Below are 19,548 nucleotides of genomic sequence, written 5' to 3' on the forward strand. Positions count from 1 at the left end.
TTTGCACATATCCTTTCCTTTTTTTTTGCAAAGAATGGGCTTTTGGGTGCATCCCTTCCTCAAATGTCTATTCAGTGTGCTAATGAGATAAGAAATATATAAAGAATATGTTGTGCAATAGCAAAGCATTAACTATTGCTCCATTTTCACGTATTCTTGAATAACACACATTCTAATTCAGCAGAAGATTATTTTACTGACCTTTCCACTTATTTCTAGTTCACTGGTGTGTCTAGAGCTATCTTGTCACTTCATAACTCATTTTTGTTTTAGCTTAAGTGACTGCTCAGAAGCAACAAGCCCTGCTGGAATGTCAGGCACAAACTCCACTCTGGAGGCATTGAAATGAACCCCACAGCCACTGGGGAGCTGGGAAAGGGGCAGAAACTTGTGTAGAGGAAGTGACCCATGAGACAAAGAGAGACATGCTCCTGCAGTCTGTACCAGCTGAAATCCTGGCAGGCAGCGTTTCATCACGGTTGGGACTCTCAGTGCTGAAGCCTGGAGGTTGCAGAGGTTGGACCAAATGGCCAGGTCTGCTACTGAGAACACAGCATGTTATTTTCTGCTCAAGCACAATGGGAATTATTATTTTTCTTGGTGCATCTCTCTGAGTATTCTATAACCCCCGGTCTCAAAATGAGGTAGGCTATGAGAGATGGGGCCAGATTCCCTAGAGACTGGAAGAAATAGAAGAAATTCTTCTAGTTCTTTTTACTTTACAGAAGTCTGGTTTTCCTCTGGGCCTTGAGAAGAAAAAAAAACCACTTTGGTAAATTAAAAACTAGTTCAACTCCCCTGCTTAATGGTCTCTTCTAGAAAGAAGGGAGAAAATTTTATATTGACTTCAGGCATGGACAAACTCTTTCACCCCACACTTTATGTGCTCTTGTACTGCTCTTGGACCTAGTCAATGATGCTATGAGCAAACCTAGTCATGTCTACATGGTGCTAATATATCTCAGTGTCTTCCTGGGCAACACTTATTACGCTGATAACCTCTCCAGATCTCATGATCTTTACCTGATACTTCAGAAGTTACTCTTTAAAAAAGGAACAACACTTTACTGCTTGTGTTCACAGCCAAGAAGAATCCAAGGCATTGCCACACACCTTGTTAATGTTTGGGGTTTTTTTAGGCATTCCTGGGTGCAGAGCTTTCAGTCAATGGGAGCATTCATTTGGTTCCCCTACGGTGGAGCTGAAACAAATAACCTGGCGAAAGACTCAGAAGCCTACTCTAGAATTTTTTGTCCTTTGGTAGTATATTGGGTTTGGATAAACAAACAAACAAACAAGCAATATTTTAATATATTTGATATCTTTTGGAATCAGCTATAACAGATTGCCCAGGACTGCATCCACCCCTGTGGGTTTTAACCATCTCCAAGGACTGAAGCCAAACAACTCTGGGCAATCAGTTTGAGTGTTTGACCACTGTTGTAATAAAAAATTATGGTTATGTTTAAAAGCAATTTCCCACATATCAGCTCATGCCTTTTGCCCCTTGCCCTTTCGATAAACATAACTGAGAAGAAACTGACCCTGTCTTCTTTACTGCCCAGTTATTTGGTCCATACTTCACCAGTTTATCTATGAATATTGTAGGAGTCAGTATCAGCATAGAAGAATATCAGTTTGGTCAGACTTGATTTCCCTTTCACAAATTTATGCTGACTATTCCCAGTAACCTTCCTGTCACTGATAGGTTTGGGAATGCTTTCCAGGGTTATTTGTTCCAACACCTTTCCAGGGATCAGAGTGGGGATAACCAGCTCAGAGTTTCTCAGATCCCCCTTTCACTTCCTAGTGAATATATGAAGTGACATTTATTTCTTAGTATATCTAAATTGATCATTCTACCTCTCTGAGGAGTTAGTGGGAACTCTAGGGCACTAACACTTCTAGGGCATTACAAAGCACAGGTTCATTTGATATTTTCTTCATTATAATCAAGAAAGATGAAAGAGAACTTTCTTCTCCTTTTGACTGTAAAAGAAGGGCAGATGGCCAGGTCACAAATGGATGCCTATATGTATACATCTGGCTCAATAAATCCGAAGAACTTAAAGAACCTCAACTTTGCCATCAAGGACAAGTGGGTGATGATAATAAAGTTCGTTTTTCCCCACAAACAGAACTCTTCCCCTGCAGCAGAGTCATACACTAGTCAGGACAGTTAGATGGATGAAACAATATATTTGATGGCAAAGGGATTTTCTATTTCTTTCCATTTGATTAGTTCTTCTTCAGAGAGAAAGAACTGCAGTCCACAGTCAGGTTCCCTTCTAATCTACCCTGTTTTGCTGAAACCCATGAAGTGCTGTGTCAGATTGGCTAGCCTTGCAAGGTGATCTGCTGGCTTCCAGCAAGCAATAAAAGTCATGTGTTAAAGTAGCACAAGCACCAGTCAAATTGGAAATTGTTTCTTTTCCCACATTTTTTATCTATTATGAGAGATCACGGAAAGAAACAAAAAATATTAGCAGTGGAGTTTTACTTGGAAAGTAGCAACAGTGTCTTTGGATACTTAGGGGTATCCTTTAAATGACTGTGGATCACTACCTTTCATGTTATAGTCCCTTTGACTACAATAAAGAGTGCTACCTTTCACTTTTTATTCCAGGATACATAGCCTGTCTTCCAAATTCTACAAAATTCAGCCTTTCACTTCTCCATGTTATAAAAAGCAACAAAACACAAAACCAATCCAAAGGAACACAGAGAAACATAAAAAAATGTCTGTGAGAGAAATACACCCTGAAGGGCTGATTCTTCCCTCTAGCACTGATTGCTTCCCAGCCCAGATTCTCTTGCCGAGCAGCAACCTTTAAATTTTGTTTCTGTCTCTCCTGATATCTGGTGGAATCTGGATCCAAGGCCAGGTGTGCATTCATGGCTGCCTGCCCTGCAGTGAGTCAAGCAGCCCCTGCAAGAGACCAGTTGTTCAGACATTCAGGAGCAATGATCCCAGGTGGGTTTGACATATGATCTAAGAGTGGTGAAAGAAAAGCCCCAATGTCATTCCTTTCCGCCAGAGACTTTCTGAAAGAAAATGTTGAAGAAAATTAAAAAGCAAGCAAACAAAAAATTACCAAGGGAACAAGGCACAAGAGATGCAGGACAAAGGGGAAAAATGCTTGGAAAAACATTTCCTTCTCTTGACAAGTCTCAGTTATGTACAGAAAGCCTGTGAGAAATACTGAGCCTGTGACAGCAGGAACATCCCAAAGAGAGCAGTGTGCAGGGGGAACACAATTAATAATAAAGCCCTGTGGAATTTGTGAAGGTTCAGCACAAAAGCTTGAAGCCGTCTTTTGAGAAACCAAATCAGCTTTAATTACTGTATTGTGGGTTATTATTTTAAAATGCTTTTGCACTGAAAGTTTCTCAGTCTGAGGGAGGGAAATGCTGCTCTGCTATCATTTCCCTTCATTGTTACAGGCTTCAGCACACAGTGAATGTGTGCGAGGACAAGCAGGTCCTCAATGTCTTTCATTTCAAGTGTTATTTTTTTTTCCCTTTTCATTAACAGCCTTCAAGAAGAAAAATAACTAGTTAAGGCAGGGTTTCCTTTCTCTTCTCTATTTTTTTTTTTTTTTCGGAATGGGTGAGGCCCTTTGCATTCACTACACCTTGTTATCTTAAAACCAGCATAAGAGAGATACACCTATGCTCATTACTAGTAGCTGTGCTTTCTTAATGCTTCCTATGATGGTATTTTCAGCTCATAATAGACAGTGGATGATCCGTGCAGAACAGTGAATGTGGTGTTGATTTTTCCCTCACTTCAGCACAAGCAGTTTGTAACAGTGAGAAAGAGGGAAGAATCCACTCCCTGCCATGGCTTTCCAGGGTCTGGCTGCTGCAAAGCCTCACTCACCAGCAGTAACAGAGTTTACTTCTGCAATGAGGTAGAAAGCTCTCAGTTTCTGCACTTTGGACACTGATAGAAAGAAGTTACGTTTTTTAAGGTGACTAGATATATTATTTGAGAGGACAAAAGTAAGAATACGAGGGGAAAGCAAAGTGGGAGGAGGAATCTCATTCTTCAACTGCTGCTGGAAGTGTTAGCAATGGGCAACACAGAGGGGAAGAACACTGAGCATGAAAAACAAGCTTAGACAAAACATGATTAGTATTCCTCTCTGTCTTGTTGGGTAGTGCCTTTTATATGGTTTTCAGTGTAGTGTTTTAATAAAAATTAGAAGTGGCTACATGTTATTATGTGCCATCACATAGTAGGAGGCACAGCTGTGTCCACATTTGCCAATGTCTTATATTATAAAATATGTTTAATGGGAAAATATACAGATAGAGAATTTTGTAAGATGCACAAAACCCAGTAAGTAATTTTCCCAAACCTGAAAAAACAATACAAACAGGTATGTCACTGGTTGGGACAAGAGCTACCAGTAATTCTCTGAGGCCAGACATTTCCAGTGTGATCAGCTCCAGCAAATATAAGATTTGAGTTGAAGTTATTTTCTTTTTGTGCAGAAACTTAGAGCATTCATCAGGCTTAACTGTCTCTCAAGACTTTGATAAAAGCAGCAACATGAGTGCAGGGAAATAGCAGCTGTAGGATCAGAAACTGCCCCTCAATGATCCAAGTTTCACTTGTGCCCATAGGTGATTACCTAGAAATGTTGTGTTTTTCCTAGACATTCCTAGACACTGTTTCCATGCTATGCAGTTTAAGATTACACACTAAATCCCATGGATGGCACTTCCTTTATTCCAGTTGAAATCAAAGAGAAAGATGGTGAGTATAGAAATTAAAGTATGGCATGATGTTTACGAAAGAAGTATGATTGGAAGGTCTTCAGAACCAGCAGAGGAATAGTTTTGAGGATGATTCAAGTGCATTTCCCTTGTTTCAAATACAGCCTCATTCATCACTGTGTCTGTGCTCAATTGCAATTTCAAGGTTCAAATGCCCTCGGTGCCACCCAGCAGACAGTTCCAGCTGTGGAAGCATAATTGTTTCTTCAGCTACCATCACTACCAAGCACTTGTTCTCAAGACTGTCTGAACAGTGGATGAGATTAAGGCTAAAAACCACTTATGAAGTCATTGTCTACTCCTCTAAACACATTAAAAAAAAAAAAAAAAAAGAAATCCCAGCAGCAAAAAATGTATATTCCAGTAACTTATCACCTTAGGTAAACTCGCTCACTCTGAGTTCTTTTGATATCTCATCCCACCCAGTTCGACCTATGTTCCTCTCATTACCAGGCATTCATTTCTTGCAATTGCCATCTGCACTCTCTCCTTTCACCTCTCTAGATCAGAACATCAAGGTTTGGGATTTATTTGCTAATCTGACTAGAGCCAGACAAACAGACTTCCTTTAATTAATATTTTCTCATTGTTTCCTTGAGGACTTCTGGAATTTCCTCAAGTCATATTCCATCTTTGTTATTGTCTCATTTCCTGCTCATGCCGCCTCACTGTCTCCTTTGCCTGCACCACTGGAGTAAACACGGAGTAGACTGCAGAGCAGTCACACAGGGTAGCTCCTGTTCAGTGCAAGGACCTTTCAGGAAAGCAAAGAAGAAAGTCTGGAAATAACTTATGATAAACATCAGTGAACTGACGTACAAAAAAATGATGTTCTGTAGGATCCCAGATAACAAAGTTGGATTTTACCCAACAGATAACTGGAAGATTTTAGTGAACAGGATTCTATGGTGAAAAAAGACCCACAGAGCAAATATGCTGCTACTGTTCAAGGAAAGCTGTCTTATTATTAAGGAAAAGTGATTTTTCCCTTTAGCAAATTGTTCTTGAAAGCATACAAGTTATCAACAAAGTTTCATGGCTTAGCACTTCTTAACAAAGCCAGGAAATTCCTCTTTGACCCTACCAGGAGGACTCCACTGCATGCAGGCAGGGTAGTGTGCTGTACGTTGAATAAGTTATACACATTTTAAAAATATTTGATTCTCATCCAGTTCTCCCCTATTTAGGATGTTGGCAAAAACTTAAACTCATAGTCTTCCAGATAAGATTTTTAGATTAAAAGATTTTCCTTTGAGATCTTTTAACATATTTAGTGTAGTTTTGGTTTAGACATCATAGCTTTACTTTTCTGATTCCAAGGTGCCTTGCTTCTCCTAATTTATCAATAATGAAAGCAGTGCAACAGTTTTATTAATACAGTATTCATATTATCCTCATCTTCAAACTGAAAAAAGAAAGCAAAATTTTTTGCATGTTTTGATCACATTTTGTTTATTGGAATGGAGATACTGAATCAGTTTCTCCCCACAGCTTCCCTTCAGTAGGGGCTGCCCTGCTCTGACAGTCCTGGTTGCCCTGCAGTTGTGGCTTTTATACAGACAGGAAACTGCTTGTCAGCACATGGTGAGATCTGAAAACACAGTAAGACTTTCAGAATAAATTCTGTGTTATGGCTGAAGGGACCCTGTGGGGACCAAATTATTTCAGTTTAATGCCCCTTGCATCATTTTTTTAAGTGTCAGATTCCCCTGGTTAGACTCCTCTCATAAGAGGAACTTTGGTCTCTTCTGCTGGAGTGAATTTTACCTAGTGCTGAAGCCAGGCAGCTGTGAAAAAAACCTGGCAGAAGGAGCTCCTGCTGCTTTGATGAGGGAACATACTGGGTCTTCAGCTCAGCAATAGCTAAGATGCTATAAAGAATCTCTGAAGAGACTCACCTCTTCATTCGAGATGGGAAGGCCTATCAGCATAAGGACAAAAGCATGTCTTAAAAAAGCTAAAAATGTTCTGTGGTGGTAGAACAACACACTCCTATGTCTTCTTCAGGAGCCAGTTTGTTTTCTCTTCAAATTCAACAGCAAGGGAAAAATTTGTGGATCATTTTGTTTAGTTTTAGAATGCAGTGATTTACCTTTGGTCCATCTCAGACTTTCAAGCTGACAATAAATTGCAGCAATTGACTCCAAATTGCTTAGAAGTGGCATTTTCATGAATTTCTTTTTCTGTTTCAATTTGAAAAGCATTCAGGTTAATTGAGATGCAGTCCTTAACTAGCAAACATTTGTTAAGAACACCACTATATAGACACAGCTGAAGTGGGAAAAAATTTGCCATACTTGTCTGAGATGCAAACTTACCTTCTATCTTTCTTAGCAGAGAACATGATTAAATTGTTAGTGTAGTTATTCTGTCATAAATGCTGCTCATGCCATCAGTATACCCTGAAAAAATAAATTAAGATTAGAACCTCCTAGACAAATATAAATTTTCTGAAGTTTCATCTGACGAAAAGATGAAGAACAACAAGTTTCAGACCCCACACAAGTGATGACTGTCAAAGTATCACAGTACAGACACAGCAAATTTATGTGACAGGATGTGTTGGGAAATCTTAGTATATGCTTAGTGCACCACAGCAATATACCACAAACAGTGGACACCAGCAGCAGCAGCAGTGTGGTAGACTCATAAATTAAAAATAGTTGGCATACCCCTCTATTTAAATCAAGGGGAGTGTTCATGTAGTGAATTCTCATCCTGAGCATGACTGGCAGAACGTGTGATTTAGCTTCTGTGATTTAGTATAGGGAGCTGTGTATGCATTTTGCTAGGGTGATTTCTCGGTTGTTGTTAATTTTGGCCTTCAGAGGTGGCCAAGAGTGCCTGGCTTAAACTCTCATCCAGAGAGGATAGAAGAGGATGGCTGAATGGGGCTAGGACCCCACGATATAACTGCTGAAATGAAAGAAAATTAAACACATGTGGCACCAAGGCAGAGATGCCAAATAACTGATGTGGCACTTTGGCTGAGGAGCTATCAGTGCTGCACCGGGTGGGACAATCCCATCCCAGGTCTTATAGGAAAGGTGGGGAGCAGAAAATCAACAGAGAAAGAATAGAGGGATGGAGAGAATGGGGAGGAAAAGCTAGGAGAAGGGGAGAAGGGTTTATGTCTAGGAGATGTTTGCCATTCTGGGCTGGTGCAGAAGATGTGAGAAGCCACAGAAGAGGATGTGTCAGAACTCATCTTGACCTGTGCCTCAGTGACAGCAGTCCCAGCAGCAAGTCCCCTCAGCCACTGGCACAGGTAATGGCACTGCAGGCAGCAGCACTGTGATGCTCTGCCTGCCCACACACCAAACCTACCAGGGTGCTCCCACAGAAAAATTAGCCCTTACACTCAATTTCTACATGCATGTGGGAAATGTGAGGGATGGCCACTGCCTCCAAAAGAGCCCAGCACAAATGGCAGCAGCCAAAGGAAAGATTATTTTTTGTAAGTATAATTATCTTTGTGACTCTGGCTTCAGGGAACAGTAATTTGCTGCTGGGTTATTCCTGCAACAGTCAAGTGCAGTGCAGACAGATAGTAGTTTTATTTCTGGGACAGCTTTAAAACTTTTCCTGTCTTTTCACCTCGCTACCTCCAGCTATCCATGTCTTCCCCTTGCTTCCCAGTTGGCTGGTACCTTAGCTGTGCTGGGACAATTACTTAAAAATTGCATTTGGTGTTTTCCAGAACTAAATCTGGAAAGGATTTACTCTAAACTGAGCCGTGTTTTTTTTTTTTTTTTAATCTGGGCTTCAGAACAGCCCTGGCAGCACTTGAGCTAGCTCAGCTGAGACAGGAATCAGGGACAGGAATAAGCAGGCAGAGGAGAGAGCTGAGGAGGGGAGGGCAGGTCCTTCAGCTGGCTTTGCCTCCAGAGTGGGTATCCTGTGATAACATGGCCTTGGTAGGCTCTTTTGCATAGGCTCATGCAAAGTGGATGCTTTATAAGGGGTAATGATGTGAAAGAAATCGATAGAGAGTCCCTTTCCAAACAGCTGTGCTGGGTGGGGGCACAGCTTCACCAAGCTTTAGAACCTGCCCTTCTGCTAAAGCCCTTGAGGAAGCAGATGCAGCTCTGCCCAAAAAGGACCCTTGCAAAGGTTGAGTCTCTGCTCAAGCAAATCCAGCCAAGGATCTCTTGCTCCTTGTTGCTGAGGGTTTTCCTGCCCACAGGACAATGTGTTCACAGCTTCAAGTACAGAGCATATGATCTACCTGCTGCTGTGTGCGTGTCATCCATAGCAGTGTTGGCAGAAGAACTGAATTGATCATACATAAAATTTAGTCTCATATTAAGAAAAGGAAAATGAATTAAGCACTGAAAATCTGATATCAAGATGCCAGGATAGGAAAGCTTGTCACAGCTTCCTGGAAGGGTCTGTCATAAAGCTCATGTATATTTTTCCCATTAACACTCAATTACAGTGTACTTTTCTAGTTCAGACATTGTTCTTAAAGTGTCATATCAAGGGCACTAGAGATGTTAACCACCAAACATAACAAAAAGAATAAGGATTAAAAAAAAAGAAAAAAATAAAAAGAAAAAATATATTGAAGCTGAACAATGGGATTTTCAAAGAATGCAAGCAAATAATTTCAGAGTTCAGAACAAAGATCTATGCAATACATATACTATATCATTTATGCATACATTTTATGTAAAACATTTAATATCTCCAGCATACCTCATGGGGCAAAAGACCCAGTATATATATTATTTCATTTTATATAGGATCTTTTCTATTATTGTTGTTTTTATTGCAGAAGGAAGTACATTAGAGTGAATTTGATATATTCTTTCATCAAATTTTAACATGAAGTCTGTTGAGACATATATCTGGCATCGCTTCTAGCCAGGTGCATGTACAATGTGTGAGCAGTAATCTCATCTGGCATTTTGTGGGTTTTTTTCAATAAATCAAGATAAACCAGCTTATGATTGGACATTATATTTAAAGACTAGTTAGGACCTGTTACTATATTTATGTGGTAATCAAAATTCTTAAAGGAATGTAACTGCTGAAATGCATTAAAACCATGTTAAATACCTGTTGGATATATTGAGAAACTCACCTACTGGAAAAGCATGAATGCAAGAAATGAATGAATATAAGAATGGTCTGTTATGGTCTCTAACCTAAGATCAACCCACTCACCCAGCCTTCCTTTTGAAATAGCCAGGAGCAGACACACAGTAATAGCTTAAGGCAAGTGCAGACCCACAATGATCGTTTTTCTCATGTGTATTTTGTTTATTCTATAAAACCTCCTTAAAATTTTTCTTTGTGTCATATAGCAACTTGTGATATGATTAGCTATGAAATGACACGTTTCCTGCTTTATTCTTTATTCCTTTCCAAAAAATTCCTGACTTCTGTTTGCATGTTGACCACCAGAGAACTATAAAAAGTGACTCCAAGGTCTCCTTGATAGCAATAGCTAATTTAGAGCTCATGATGGCATATATGTGTATTCCCACGTGCTTTATCTTATATATATCAGCACTGAATTGCATCTGCCTTTTATAGCACAGACAGCATCTTGGGGATCTAATGAATTCCTTGCACTCATCTTCAGTTTCAACTATTACTGTTAATTCCATTTCATCAATAAACAATTTAGTTTTTCTTACTTTCCAGTTAAAGAGTACTCATATCATCCATTATAATCTCACAGCTGTGAGAGATGGAAAAGTGAAATTGAGGGAGACATCCATTTCAATCACTCCTGCAAAATCTCAGAGAACATTTTTGGCTTGAAGCTTCTATGTTAGTATCTTGCTCCCACAACAGAACTGAATTGTAGGTTTTTCCAAATTTTTCAGGATTCTCAAACATTTTGCTTACTGTGCACTCACCTTTGTTTGCTGTACACAATATAGTATTATTTGGTTTTTACTGGAATTCTATCTTGTCTTCTTCATCTAATGCTTTCTGCCGTGGTCACGATCCTAACTGATTTAATGGCTACTGAACTAGAAAGACCATGGAAATGGCCAATCTTTCATATCTTTCAATGGAAATCTTTCATAGATTTACAGATAGTGTATCAGGGTCCATGACATGATTACAGCACCTATAAGAAGACTTTGTAAATCCCATGTTTATATTTAATATTAGCTGGGAGAAAAATGAGCTGTTTCTGATCACTTCCACATTCTTTTCCTAGATCTGAAAAAGTCTTCTTTCAAGAGCAATTTTTCCTCTTTGCCTGCACCTGAGATCAAACACTTTGCAAGAGAGGCTGACCTACAAGTGGAGTGCATACTACAGAAACCTCCACAAATGTTATTTCCCCATAGAAAAGGAGTTAAAGAAGTGGCTGGAACAGTGGGGAAATTACCACTGAAACGTCATATGAATGGGAGGCTGAAATCCATCTAATTTAAAGCACACCACCACTTTGGAAGGTGCAGTACTTTGCTAACTCCTTATGTTCAAAATTGTAGTATTCCTTTCATGAATAATTTGGAATTGGAGACCTACAGCTGCTCACTGAGCTTTTTTCTAAGCAGGTTGTCAAGCCAAAAATTGAAATAGTGCTGATTTGGACAGAAGTCACATTTTAAAATGTGGTACAAATAGCCTAGTATTTTGGTTACAGCAATATCATGGTTATTATTGTTATAATAATTATTATTAAATAACAATAACAGTAGCAACAACATTAGTAATGATGATGATGATGACAATAACATTAATTATACTCATATGCAGGTTTCTTGTCTTCTTTCATTGCATCAACAATATGGGTTGAGAACAGAGCTCCCATAACACCCTGCTCTCCAACAGAAACCTGCTAGAGGTAATTTTCACCTGGAGGTGAAAGAAACATTTTAAAATTATGTATAAACTTATATGTTCAATGTTTTATACTGAGAACAGCAGAGAAATTGTCTGGAGCACCAGTTATGAAGCAATTACAAAAGTTACAAGGACCGTATTAGGGATATAATAGCACTATTCATTGTAATCTAGCCAGCCTGTGTGAAATTTTCCAAGTGAAGAGGAAAGACACCAGATAGAGCACCAGCAGGGAAGAATTAAGACCTGTTTTGTGTGATAGCTAAATCTGAACAAAAAAGGCCACAAAATACTTTATCAGCTTTTACACTGAATCTTAACACACCCCAGAATGTTATCAGTTCACTGTCATTGTCTTCAAATTAGAAATAAACTGTCTGAAATCAAAAGCCCGTGGTGCAAAAGAAGCTGGATTTAAATCTCCTCTTTCATTTTTGTTCATCTCCATTAATTTGCCACTTGTTAATAACAACTGAAGAACAATCAATCTAAATAGAGTTCCAGCTACTGGCTCCCATAAAGCAAGAGTGAAGAAGATTAAATCATCATTATGAACCTACGGGGGGAATGTTATACATGGAGGGAAGGAGATGCAGGAAGGGGAGGTTTATTAGAACTGTGGCAGGAAGTAATTTTCATTTTACAGCTTCTCCATTTGATGAAGTTTCGAATGATCCTAGATCCAATTTCCTCTTTGAAACCGGGCAAATGAACTTCAAGAAATATACCATCATCAACATTACCATCATCATGACCATTAAAATTATAAAGAAGACACCTGTAAGTACTTTATATATTGCCTTTTTTTTTTTTTTTTTTTTTTGGATAGGGATTCATTAGAGGAATTTGTGCACTGAATAAAAATATTCTGCCCATATGTAGAATTCAATTGTGTTCAACTGCTGGGCAGACAACTCTTATCAAGCTTTAAGGAATATTTCTTATTGTGATCAAATAAATACAGGTCTTGTGAGGACAGACCTAGTGCATGTCTCACTGTTTTTAGGCCAGATGAAGCTCCTTCACTTTAGGGATAGGAGATTGATCTATTTCTTTGGACTACTCATATAATGAAGTACCTTCTCAAATTGGAAAGAGCCTCTGCTCTTTTTTAGTAGCCAGGGAGGCAATTTTCCACAGCAAGTAATCAGTGTTTGGTCAGTCTATTGATCAGATACTGCATTTCTTGAAACTCAGAGAGAAGGAGATTTACAGATCTATTCCTAAGAGCTGCTGCAAGATCCATGCATTTTATGCTTAACTTAGTAAAAAGATGATTTTTCATTCTAAATATATTTGGTAAAACTTGTCCCTGTTAACTTTCCATGCTCTTCCTTCCATTCAATACTCAGACTAGCATCTGACAGTCTAGTAAAAGGCCTTGTCAACATTTGGAACCACAATTAGAGCCAGAAAAGAACCTTGCCTTTGGGTAAAAGGCCATGTCAGCAGCTGGAATCAGAACTATTGCACTGTAATAAACAGGAATATGCAACTTTACCTTGGGCTGGGGATAAGGCTCAGTGATGGAGTAGATGACAGAAGAATGTTCCAGCTGCAGCACTCTTTGCTTAAGTAATTACATCTCTCTTCATTCCAATATGTGTCTTATTACTTGGACCACAGCAACATCTCACTACCCTCTGGGATACTATTAACATACAGGAAATGCATTGCAGTCTTTCTTCTTAAAAAACACCTTTCTGGGATTTGGTAATAACAGCAGGAAAAGGACAAGGAAAAAATATTTATTTCTGAGTAAGCAGTTTTAAAATTGTATTAGCCATTGCCATCCCTTCCTGTCAAGACTCCAATTTACGTCCCACACTGTAACCACAACTGGGTGCTTAGTATTGCACTCCATAATGTAGTTCTAAATTAGAAAAACTGGAAAAAATCCATGTTGCTTGTCCTTTACATTCCCTGCATGCAACCAGTAGAATTCCATGTGTTCTCAAGAGTCCTGGCTTCACAACATTTTCTTTCTCTATTAAGGAGGGCCAAAAATTTGTCTGTCAAATCTGCCCACCCCTTCTGATATCAAAGAGCTAGAAGGGGAATTGAGTGTAAGATCATTTACCTTCCTCATTTCTCAGGACCAGCTCCTGGATGCTCTGAGGCAGCTACAGACATCAAGGACAAGACTGTCTTGGATGAGAGCAGGAAGTTTTTATCTGGACTTCAGCAAATTGTAGCTCTTCACCTAGAGTTCATTGTGTTTTCTGGTAGAGGCCTACATAGTGTATTTCTTCAGGTATCATCCACTTATTAAGAAATACGTCTTTAGTCCAAACATGTGAAGTAGCAGAATATCCATACCATCATTAGACCAAATCTCTGGTAGGCTGGTTATAGATATTGCAGCAATTGCAGCCAGGATTGACAGCTACATTTGAGGGTGTTTCCTAAATTGAAAAAACAGGAAAAAAAAATTCTATCATCTGTTCACTGGTGAGTAGTGAACACCTGCTTCACAATATGAGCTTGCTGTCTAATGGGAAGTGGAAAAGCATATAAAGAAGAAACTGATAAAAGCCCCACTGCATAACAGCCTCCAAGCAGCTGAAGTGTTTAGGTATTCACAAAGGAGGAGGAGGATATGTACTAATACTTTTTCAGATAAAGGAGGTATTTTGGTTGTGGGAATCCCACATGCTGTCTGTGTGCCCATACATTCTGATTTTTAAGGAAAGACACCCTTACCAGCTCTGGTTTGGAAAAGTGTTTAAAAGCCTGAAAAGAACTGAAGAGGCTGATAATGTTCATTTGCTCGCTGTAACATATCCCATAACCACTGCTGATATGGATCAGCAGGTCTTACAGGCCTAAATTTCCTTTCCTGAAGGGCATCTACACCCCAAAGCTAGTCTATGTGTTCAAATGATATTAATGTCTCTAACAGAAGATGTTATTTCATTTCTTACTAAAAATTTGGATTCCTTTTTGTCTTTAAACCTCCATAACTCTGGCAGGACTGTTGATCTTGATTTTCTATGTATGAATGCACAAATGGAGATCACAAGATTGCAAGATGCAAAAAGGTAAGGTATTCAGGTGCCTTTATAGATATCTTCTGTTATGAGGTGCCTCAGGGAGGCAAAGAGTTAGTTTCAGATAAGCATTGTGAAAGGAGAGGAACGGCTGTAAGCCATGTGTGTGAATTTTGACCCCCTGTGTTGGGGGATGGGCATGTGAGCCCTGGATGAAGTTACCCCACCCCAAACCCCTTGTGAAGGGCGGCCCAGGAGTTCTGATTGGGTTTGAGTCCCTTGTTGTGTTTCTAGTGGTCCCTGACCCTGAACTCCACCCTCAAGGGTGGAGACCCTCAAGAGTTCTGTTCCTCAAAAGCCCTCACCCTGCCTTTGTTTGGGGCTCTCTGTCTCTGGATCTGAGTTTATTCCTGTGCTGAATAAATGGTTTCATGAACAGAAGCCTGTCTCATTGGTGTTCCATACTGGTCCCCAGAACCTGTGGCTTCCCTGGACATGATCCTGCGGTTGCGGACTACAGCAATCTTCCAGGTGGAATAGGAAAGTAGAGATTGAAGTAAAAAATTCTGCCTTGAACACTAACCCCCAAACCTTTTTATGGTCATTAGTGACAATGCAAATACGTGGTAATCCTCTAATCTCATTCCCACTGAAATAGTGGGGCTACATTGCACTAAGTAATTGAGACTCTAAGTTGGCAGCTCAGTGTCTCTCTGTCAAACATTCAATCTTATTGTTAAAGAAAAAAACTGTCAATAAGCAGAGGCTCTTCTTGGTGACAAACCATTCTCATAACGTAATACATTCAGTATCTAGTCAATTCTGTAGTTGAATTAAAGCAGCTGTGTGTCAGTACTGGTACCACAGAGTCAATCAGCTCCATACTTCTGCAAATGGCAAAAGGATACACTGCAGCAAAGAATGTAAAATGTAATTTTGCACCTCTGTCAAAGAAGCTAAATGACTGAAATTTCACATAGGCAGGAATAGAGAAGACAAAACTGAATATCTCTGCTCTCGAAGCTAAACATACAAACATTTTAAAGGGGACCTTTCCTAGATGGAAATATAAAATCTTTTTTTTAAGGCAACAAAGACAATTATTCTAATGTGCCTTAGTCCGTTACTGCTGTGCTGGGCCAGTGCAAGTGAACATCCCCAGATGAGAAAATTTTAAAGAGTGTTGTAGTAAAAGTAGAAGACTCAACATAGCCAAGAATATTTCTTTTGTTGTTAGGCCAAAAGTGACACCAGTAATCATACTGCACCTCAGATATACAGGTAAAGTGAATGATGTATTTATAATGGAACGAGAAAATATGGCTTAAAACCACAAATTGGGATCAGCACCCTTACCTCCCAGTACATCGACCGGTGGTAATTTATTGAATGTGGCCTGCATTGATTAGGAAGTTATTTTAATTACACTTATCACCTATATTTGCTCATATCCATAATCCAAGCTCCCAAGCGTTATAACTAGAGAAGAATACTCAGGGAGGTACTTGAATTCTCTCCAGTGCTCTTCAACCACAGCAACACAAAGCACAGGTTTTCACCCTCTATATAATTTACTTTGTGGTTTGTAAAATGAAAGCTAATACTTTGATAACAATAATTAATATCAGACCTATTTAATCTGAATCTGCCGTTGCCATGCAACCATACAAACTGTGGAAGTGGACAACACAGAATTCAGCATGGTAAAGATAGGCACAGATACAACTGGGAACGGGGCAGACAAAAAACTTTATATGGCATAAAATGTGCTAAAAAAAATCAAGCCAATTACATCCATTTGCACAAATTTGAGCCAACAACATGAATTCATACTGTATGAGAACTTAATTATATTTAGCCACTTTCTAATCCGACTAAGTGGAGACTTCATCACCACATCACAGCCCGAGTGACACTGTGAGGATAATGGTGCAAAGTGAAATAGGTTCAATTAAATCTTCACAGCATCAGAGTTCATACAGCGTCTCAGCTGATGGGATGACAGGAAGTGAGAGAACAATGTTCATAACTTGCAGAAGGATAACCATTCTTTAAATCTTTACAGTGCCTTTAGAAGAGAGAATACACATTTAATCTCTTACTATTTGGAAGTTTTATCCCTTTTACCTCTGTTTTCCAAAAGTTTGCCAGGTTCTGAAGTGTGCAAATACAAAGGGTTGTCTTCAGGTACCCTTTTTGCCCTAAGTAGATGTAACAACCAGAAATGTGACAGCATGATGGTTTTCCTAGTTCTGGTTTGCTGACTCCAGAAGTTCAGATGGATGAGGTAATTTATCTTCATTCAATTGCTGAAATTTGTTTCTGGCCATATAGTTATGAGAAAGATTCTAAAGGCTGTTCTTTGGGGTGCTGACCCACAGACAAACACAGACCTCAGTGGAATTCATGAATTTGCCATGCACATCTTTCAGATTCAAGCAATTAAACTCTTTCCTGAACTGAAACTGTCACAGACAAAGAATCTGCTCCCCAACACATTTAGCTGCTGACAGAGCTCAAGGAGCCCTAACCAGAGCAATTCCCCTGACTGCAAGAACCTGGGTTAGGATACTGGTTTGAAAGGCGCGTGCACTAGAGAAGGAAAGCCATAGCACCAGAGCTGGAATGAGAGACAGGACAGTGTTTCTTAAGCCAAGAATTCTATAAAAAATCCACAAACCTGTGGATTGGTGAGACAGGATATATTGTGCTGTTATTTATTGCCACAGAGTTTTGAAGATCGCATTACCTTTCAAGACAATTAATCTTCCTAATTAAAACTAATTAAAATTAAAATTACGTTTTGCTCAGGTATAGCAATTTCTATCTCCTGCTTTATGAGAAAATAGGATTTCCACTATTCAAATCCCATGTGTCTTTGGTCATTTACAAATCCAAAAAGCTGTATGTTTCTGTAGGAGGAAACCCATGCTCAGGAAAAGATTTGTGATTTAATAAAAAGCATTGCATACTATGTACTGCTGGTGTTTGAAGAGATGATCAAATAAAATTTATGAAAACTTCTGAATATTTGAAGTACATTTAAAGCTCAGGCAGAGTTACAGCAATAGCAGTCTACTTCTGGCCATTTGCTACACAACTGCTACCATGACTGCTGCTTCCTAAGTCTAATTCCCACATAAGCAGAAATTTGCCCTGAGGAAAAAAGGCTACAGATGCACAGTAAATCTCTCACCATGAATATTTTCCTGCATGCTGTTTAGAAAGTAATTTCCTGTGGAATTCAGCTAACTCTAGACAGACAGATTCCTACAAATACACATGAAAAAATTCCTTATGGTCTGGCAGTATTGTTATTGAGTGACCCTGGGCAAGTTATTCAAGGCTGACTCACAAGTGTCAAACTGGAATGGAAATGTTTGCAGGACCATACCCTGCATTTCCAGGCAGACAGAGAAGCTGTCATCTTTAACTCTGAATCACTCAATTTTTACCACATGGCATTTTAAAAAAATGCTGCTTGTGTATGCAGAATTATGAAGACAAACATTTGCACAGTGCAAAACAAAGAGAAATAATGGCATTTAACCCAAATATGCATTAGAAAAGATTCTGTCCAAGACAGAATAACACACCACTTGCATGTACATTTGAGAAATTCCTGTCATTCCCATTTTCTTCCTATCACAGCAGCAGTAGTTCAGTACAATTTTATTCTTTCAGTGATGACCATCCTCGTCAAGAGTCCTCTGTACTGTCTTACAGAAAGGCCCCACTTCTATTTTTCCTACACAAACATCTTCATAAGCTTATCTCCAGCTTTGATGACAAATTCTTATTTGGAATTTGCCTTACAAATTCTTCTACAAAAAAGACATTTTCCACTTCTATTTTTATGTCCTCTGAAAGCTCTCCACACCTACACATGGAAATACCTCATCCCTTTCTCTAGGAAACTGCTACTATATATTAAGTATTAGTCTCTACTACCCTGGCTATTTTGTTCTGAGCTCAACTACCCTGGCTATTTTGTTTCCTCTGGGTTGCATCTTCCTCTTTGAAGAGAGGGACAGTATTTCATTTACCCTGGAAAGCTCTATTGCACATGGCACTGATACAAAATTATATATAGATTTATAGATTTAGCCACATCTAATACATTTTGCTCTCATCTGTTCTAGTCTCTGACTCTGTTTCTTGGAGACAACAGGGTCTTCAGAAAAGTCTAAGACAAACTGGGCTCAGAGTATGGGAAATCAGAGACATCCCCAAGTGGAGAATGAAGTGCAAAGGTGAAGAAAATGGATGGGGAAGAAAAGCCAGAGGAAGAGTGGTATGCAAATGAGAATTACGAGGGTGGTTATGAGGTCCAGCCCCCTGGGGGGGCTTGCATGTAGCAAACATTAACAGCATATAAATTATACTATTTAATGAAAATTTTATTCAAAGTTTTCTTGTATCTCTAAATCTAGGGTAACAATCTGTCTTCACATTTTAAGTGTTTTGTAGAAATTAATGATCTGAGTAATTAATGTTTGTGCAGTATTCACATACTACACCGATGCAGAGATGAATTAGTAATTCCATCTTCAGATCAAGGTCTGACTCAGATATTCAGCAAGTTCCAAGGAGCTGAGAAAAGTATATTTAAGCAGCTGTCCCAGAATCAGCGGGAACCTCTTGTCCTATGCAGAGGCTCACATTGTACTGATCACCTGGAATTTGGTATTTTGTCAGGTGTCTTGTCTCTGGATTATTTCTAAACAGCAAAGCGTGCAAAAAAGGTCACCCACTGAGTGTGTGGGATCATACAAAATATTGATTAGCTGATCATTAACAGAGCACACACTGTCCAGTAGAGCTTAAATTCTGTGGAAAATGTCTAAAGTACATTAGTAAAGATTTGATTATTTGCACAAGGGGAGTGAATTTAGCATTCTCAGAATTAAAATCTGGCATTTCTTAATGCTTGGATGCATGCCCTTGAAACCTTCTT

Source organism: Pseudopodoces humilis, chromosome 1, assembly GCF_049639895.1.
Source record: "Pseudopodoces humilis isolate 2021_Gansu_Grassland_sample_001 chromosome 1, ASM4963989v1, whole genome shotgun sequence".
Taxonomy (NCBI): Eukaryota; Metazoa; Chordata; class Aves; order Passeriformes; family Paridae; genus Pseudopodoces; species Pseudopodoces humilis.